General features: G+C 36.3%; 1 pseudogene; it reads right to left on the reverse strand.

Annotated features, from left to right (window-relative positions):
- Positions 1 to 2,459: 2,459 nt before the first annotated feature.
- The window catches only part of LOC102879262, a 4,557-nt pseudogene continuing 584 nt past the window's right edge, over positions 2,460 to 6,432 (reverse strand).

A 6,432-nucleotide genomic window follows, 5' to 3' on the forward strand; every position in this document is an offset into this window, starting at 1 on the left:
TTTCTTTAAAATGTTTTCCTCCTTTCCTTTTATTTCTTTTTAACCTGTAATCTTTCTCTTAGCCCTTCTATTGGTTTTTATTTTGACAATTATATATTTAACTTCTAAAAGACTTTTTAAATTCTAAAAGACTTTTCTCTATACTATGTTCAGATATCTTGTTTGATTTTGTTGGATGCAGTCTCTTTTTGAATCTGTACATGAATTCTTGGTAATCGGTTACTGTATTTACCTCAGAGATTCTTTCATGTCATTGATTTCCCACAAATATTTTTCCTGTTTGTAATAAAAAAAATAAAAATTTCTAATATGGGCCACTAAGGTAAGTTTTTTTCTGTAGCTGAGTGGATCCATCTCTACAGCAGATCTCACCATCCTTCTCTCCCCCGAAAATGCCAAAATCAGATAGACTTTACTATGAAGCACCAAGAACCACATTAAAAACCTCAATATTCCCAAGGTAAATGTTCAATATCTTTATAGGACAGAGCTCTAGCTTTATGTGAAGGCCAACGGTGTGGTTGATGTGTTCTCTAATATGTGTGGGAATGGGAAATGTAGGAGCTCCGGTCCAGCTCTTTTGCATACAGTTTTTTTCCCCCAGAGACTTAAACAGCAATAATTTATTTAGCTCACAATTCTGTGGGTTGGCAAATTAGGCTAGGCTCAGCTGGGTGGTTCTTCTAAGCAGTCTTTTAATTAATCATGCTGATTGCAGTCTCAAAATAAATTTTTCTAGCTGAACATCTCAACTCTGAGCTAGGATGCTCTCTATGTTTCTTTTAGGAAAATGGTTTCAACTTCTGCTTGAGTCTTATCTTCTTTGCATTCTAAAATGCAGTTTCATGTGAATCAGTTTATCTTCCAGTAGAATCACATCTACTTATGATGTACACATATTCACCAATGTGTCTGAGCTATTCATACTCTGGGGGCAGTTCACACTGCTCATTCCTCATATATAACCATGTGTAACAAGAAGAAAGTGAGTATCAAGAGAAGGCTTTAGAGGAAAGGCATCCTAAAAAGTCAATATGTGGCTCAAGGGGTGAATGTGAAGGAGAGTCCATTTTACAGGTGGTGGTTCTATTATGAGTTAGTGATTAATATGCTGATTATGTACAAGGGATCCCTATAGTATTAAAAAAATTAATTTATAAGGACTTCATTTTTTTAGAGTAGTTTAAGGTTCACAGCAAGTTGAAGGGAAGGTACAGAGATTTCCCATACACCCCTCCCTCCACATGTGCACAGCCTCTCCCATTATTCATATTCCCCCATACAGTAGTACATTTGTTGATGAACCAACATTAATACATCACAATCAACTAAATCTATAGTTTATACTACAATTTACTCTTGGTGTTGTACATTCTATGAGTTTGGACAAATGTATAATGACCTATATCCACTGTTATAGTACTATACTGAATGTTTTCACTGCCTTAAAATCTTTTGTACTCTGCCTATTCATCCCTCCCTCCTTTCTAACCCTTGACAATTTGATCTTTTTACTGTGTCCATAGTTTTGCCTTTCCTAGAATGTCATATAGTTGGAATCATATAGCATGTAGCCTTTTCAGACTGGCTTCTTTCACTTGTTAATATGCACTTAAAGTTCCTCCATGTCTTTTCATGACTTGATAGCTCATTTACTTTTAGTTTTGAATAATATTCCATTGTCTGGATGTACCACAGTTTATATATTTACCTACTGAAGGACATCTCAGTTGCTTCTAGTCTAGAGGTTTTTCAATGGTGGTTAGTTTTTTCTCTTTCTCTCAAAACCCAGCAATCAGACCATTTCTTCCAGCTTCTGGGTACCTCACAAAGTCACTGCCCAGTTATAACTATTAGTAGCACAGCAGACCTCCAGGACTTAGAATATAGAGCAACTGTTTAAATCTGTATTGTCTAGAAAATGAGTTGGGCATGCTACTCTTGGACCAGCTCTGGCTCTTTTCTAACTTGGTATTCTGTGCTTATTTTACTAATAACATATTTTTTCTTCTGTTGTGAATGTTAAGATCACTGTGAAAATCTGAGACATTCAGAAAAATTAAAATATTAAATATTACTCAATATTCTACTTCTCAGAAGAAGGTGAATATTTCAGTGTATATCTTTCTATTTTTTTTTTAAATGTCAGGGGATATGTTTACTGGCATTTGACAACCAAGTCCTGCCCATGGGAAAGGGGGCAGCCCAGGGCTGTGGGTAGGACAACCAGCATCCTAGTCTGAACTCAATTCAGACTCTATTAATCCAGCAACCCAAACCACTCCCACCCACACCAAGAGTTCAAAGAAGGTAAAATGGCCCAGGGATATGCTGTGCTGCTCTCTCAACAGTCTGCTGAGTTTCATAATTGGAGAGTGAGGAGTTCTGTTCATTTGGTTTCACAATAAATAATCAGAAGCAGGAGGTGGCGGCACAGACAATGGCAACCATGTATCTTGCTAGGTCTTTATACCTGTGTCTCTGGATTTGTAGGCCACTTGACTTCTCAGCTCCTGCTTGATCCCTGGGGAAGGCAACCAGTGACTGATACTGTGTACACACTGGGCTTAAAGTTACTGACTCACTGCCACTTGGAAACCCAGCTGTCCTCTGGACTCATCATTGCAATAATTCCATCAAAGGAAGAGATGGTGCAGTCATATATCATCTCTTGGTTATTCTTCTTTTGAAGGTATGCATCACAATTGTTACAACTGTCATATTCAAACTGGTCTATAGTCTCAACCAGCAAACACAGCAAACAAGCCCGCAGATGCCACAGGTCATTTGGCACCATCTCCAAAGCCACAGTCTCTGATAGAAGAGTAGTGTACTTCCAATTTTTTGAGAAGAAATAGTTAGTATACAATGTATATAGTTTTTTTGACTTTTTAAAATTTATAGCTCATGTCTTTAAATATTCTTCAGAAATGAGATTCTTTATGATAGTTACCACGTGGCTACACTACAATTTAACTTTTCTTTATTTTTGATGTTCAGGATATTTCTCAAGCTTTTCATTATAAATAATACCATGAGGAATGCCTTTGTTCATAAAGTTTTTTAAATTAATGAATTAATAAATTAATTAATTTTGCAATCTCTTAGTTCCTTGAATAAATTCTTAGAATGGCAAATAATAGGCCAAAGTGTTTTAAAGTGTTTTCTAGCTTTTGATGCATACTGCCAAATTGTCCATCTGTTGAGGCTGTTATCAGCGGATACACTTTTTATTAGTGTGTAAGAATTCTCTTTTGACTGAACTATCATCGAAATTTGACATTATCTTAAAAAAAAGAGAGACTGGGAAAAAAGAGTTTCTTATCAGCATGATAAGAAAAAATACTTTTCAATGTTTTTTTTTTCTGTTGTATTTTTTGATGCTTATTGAGATAAATATCTGTCCATCCCTTTTGCATTTCTTCTTTTGTAATTTTTTCTGTTCAGATTTTGCCTATTTTCCTGTTAGTGTGATTCTCTTTTATTAATGTATTTGTAAGACTTTTATAGATATTTTTTCTCTTCCATACCTCCAAGGTATTTTTCATGAATTCTTTCTCTTATGGGTTTATTTGCTTTGCTACTTTTGAAATTAAAATTTTTAAATTACCTGGAATTTACCTTTGTGCAAGTGTGATATAGAGATCTAATTTTATTGTGTTGCTAAACAGGTGGCCAACTGAACCAACATCATTCACTGAATAGTATTTTATTTACCCACCAAATTTAAATGTAATTTTGAAATATACTTAATTCTTAAATGCATTAGGGTCTTCTTCAAGGAAATCGATTTTTTCCTATTACCATATCTGCTTTCTGAAGCAGTAGTACACTGTTATAACTATTGTATTTTTATAGTATATTCTTATAAGTGGTAGTAAAAATTTCAATGACTAACTTATCCCCCAAATTTAAAAGCAACTCTTGCCTACTTATTCTTTCATATGAACTTCAGAATAATTTAATCACACTTTTCCATCCCCAATCTGCTGAATCCAATATATTAAGCCTATAAATTAATTTGAAGAAACCTAACATCTTCATAATACTCAGGCTTCTCCTCCTGTTGCAGGAAAAATCCAAAATCAGACCAGCGAGAAACCAAGCAGCACTCGGAGAGTTGGAGAACTCAGGTTTATTATGCCAGCGGTCCCAGAGGAGCTAGCACTCTGAAGATCTGGGCCTAGAGCTCAGTTGCAACATTCCTTATACAGACCCTTTTTGGCATGGGCTGATTGGTTAATTTGTCCTCAGACCATTGCAAAATAGCAGGAGTTGCTATGGTTACAGGTAGTTACATTGCATTACAAAGGGCGGGGATTTGCTATGGGTTACTGGCAGTTACAAAGTGTTACAAAGCGCTGGAGTTGCTAGTGGGTACAAACAGTTACGTTTGTTGCTTAGACAGATCAAACAGAAGGGAAGGTGAGTCTTTAGTCAATTTTGAGTATGGCCCATGCAACAAACATATTTACAGGAGCAGAACAGAGAGCTGATTAGCCTTTTAAATGAAAAGTCCTCTTCACTCTCAACATGATTTATCTTTTCCTTTATTCAAATAGCTAACCTGTTTCTATATAATCAGTAAAAAATGTGCAATAGAATATCTTTAATAAGCCTATAAAGTCATGCAGAAACGTGGTTTGACCCAAGCAGTCCTGTACTAGAAATCAAGAAACCTGGATTCTTGCCCCAGCTCTGCCATCAATTGGCTGTACGAACTTGGACAGTGAGTGTCTCTGAGCCTGAAAAACTAGGAAGGCTTGCTGAAGCGTTCTCTAAGATCTCTTCAGCAATAGCCATCTGTGATTCCATGAATCATGAGGCAAAATTTGTATAGCATGTGGTCTCCCAAAGGAAGAGGAATGTTACTATAGCTCAGTGCACCATCGTCACAGGCATTTGTAGAACTTTTATTGAACATATCAGTCCACTATTCCTTAGATGAAAGTTACTAAGAAACAGAAGAACTGTATATACTGAGGAATTAGTTCCATTTCTTACATTTTTCTAGCTTTCAGCGCTGTGATAAAAAACAAATTTAAAACCACCCCACAATGCCATTGTTTAAGTTCCAAAGCAGGAAAAAACTCACTGGGAAGGTGGGCCTCATGCTGGAGGCATGGAGCTGAGGGCACTGTTACCATTTTGCAAAGCTCCTGGGAAGTGAGACAAAAGAAATGGAGCAGCTTTGAAGGTCCCTGCCAAACTCTTCTTGAGAGCAGCAGGCTTAGGAGGAAAATGAGACTACTAAGAGCATGACCAAGATTTAATATCCCCTTAGAACCCACAAAACAAAAGCACAATCATTTTCATCTTATGATTAAAAAGAAAACATGAAGGACAGTGGTTTTGCTTGATCTCTTTAATTGGATTATAACGCTTAAATGGAAATTCTTTTGCAACAAAGTATCCAAAGTTTTATGGCCAGGACAGAACAACTCAGAGCAGAGCGTCAGGTCCATTCAAGACCTTTCATCCCTAGAAAAATGGGGCTTGATTTCTACATCATAAATGGTGTTCAGCTGGACAACTCCTACTGCTTTTGAAACAATTTAGTATCAAGAACAATGGAAGCTCCAACTCAGTTTTGTTGTGGCTGTTAATAGCTCTCGGATGGATATTTTTTTGTTGTTGTCACAAAAAATGAACCGGTGATGCATAAGCAAGCATTAGAAGAAAAGCTTAATATATTGGCAGATAAAAATACAGCACTCTCTGAAGGAATGTATCATGGACATAAGCCATACAAATGTTTTTAATTTCTTTTGGTGTTAAGATACAGAAACTAGTCAATTTCTAGAGTCACTTGAGGCAACTTGCACATGTAATGTTTATTGCAGGATGGCATATGTGACTTTGAATAAATAGAGTCAGTTCTTGTGAATGTTGCCTTCCATCTCTGGCCAGGCTACCAGCATCTGGAAGTTGTGGCCATGCTGCATTAAGAAAAATGATTCAGAAGACAGTATTAGATCCCCACAAAGTTTATGTAATATTAACTTAATTTGCAGCTAACAGATGTAATACTGTTAGATGTTTCTGTGAGGTGAGTCCTCTTAAGGAACTCTCAATATTAAGAGAAATAAATGGTATTTTTTGCCTAGCCCCAGAAACATATATTTTCTTTCCTTTTATAGACGGCATAATATAAATTTACCCTATTTGTACACATTGAGATCTTTTCCCATTTCATTGTGGAAAATATCTTACTACAAAGCCTCCTTTACAATAGAGTCCTGGGAAAGTATTTTATTACACACCAACGCAGCGGGGCGGGGACTTCACGTGGATAGAAGAGTGATGAAAATGCTATGAAAAGTGACACAGATTGAAAGGGAGGATAATATGCCAAATTATGAAACCAAAAAATTTTCTTTGATTTCATTCCAGACATAAGTAAGAGATAGTGTGAACCCATCATTTGCTCCT

The sequence above is a fragment of the Pteropus alecto genome, unplaced genomic scaffold, assembly GCF_000325575.1.
Source record: "Pteropus alecto unplaced genomic scaffold, ASM32557v1 scaffold75, whole genome shotgun sequence".
Taxonomy (NCBI): Eukaryota; Metazoa; Chordata; class Mammalia; order Chiroptera; family Pteropodidae; genus Pteropus; species Pteropus alecto.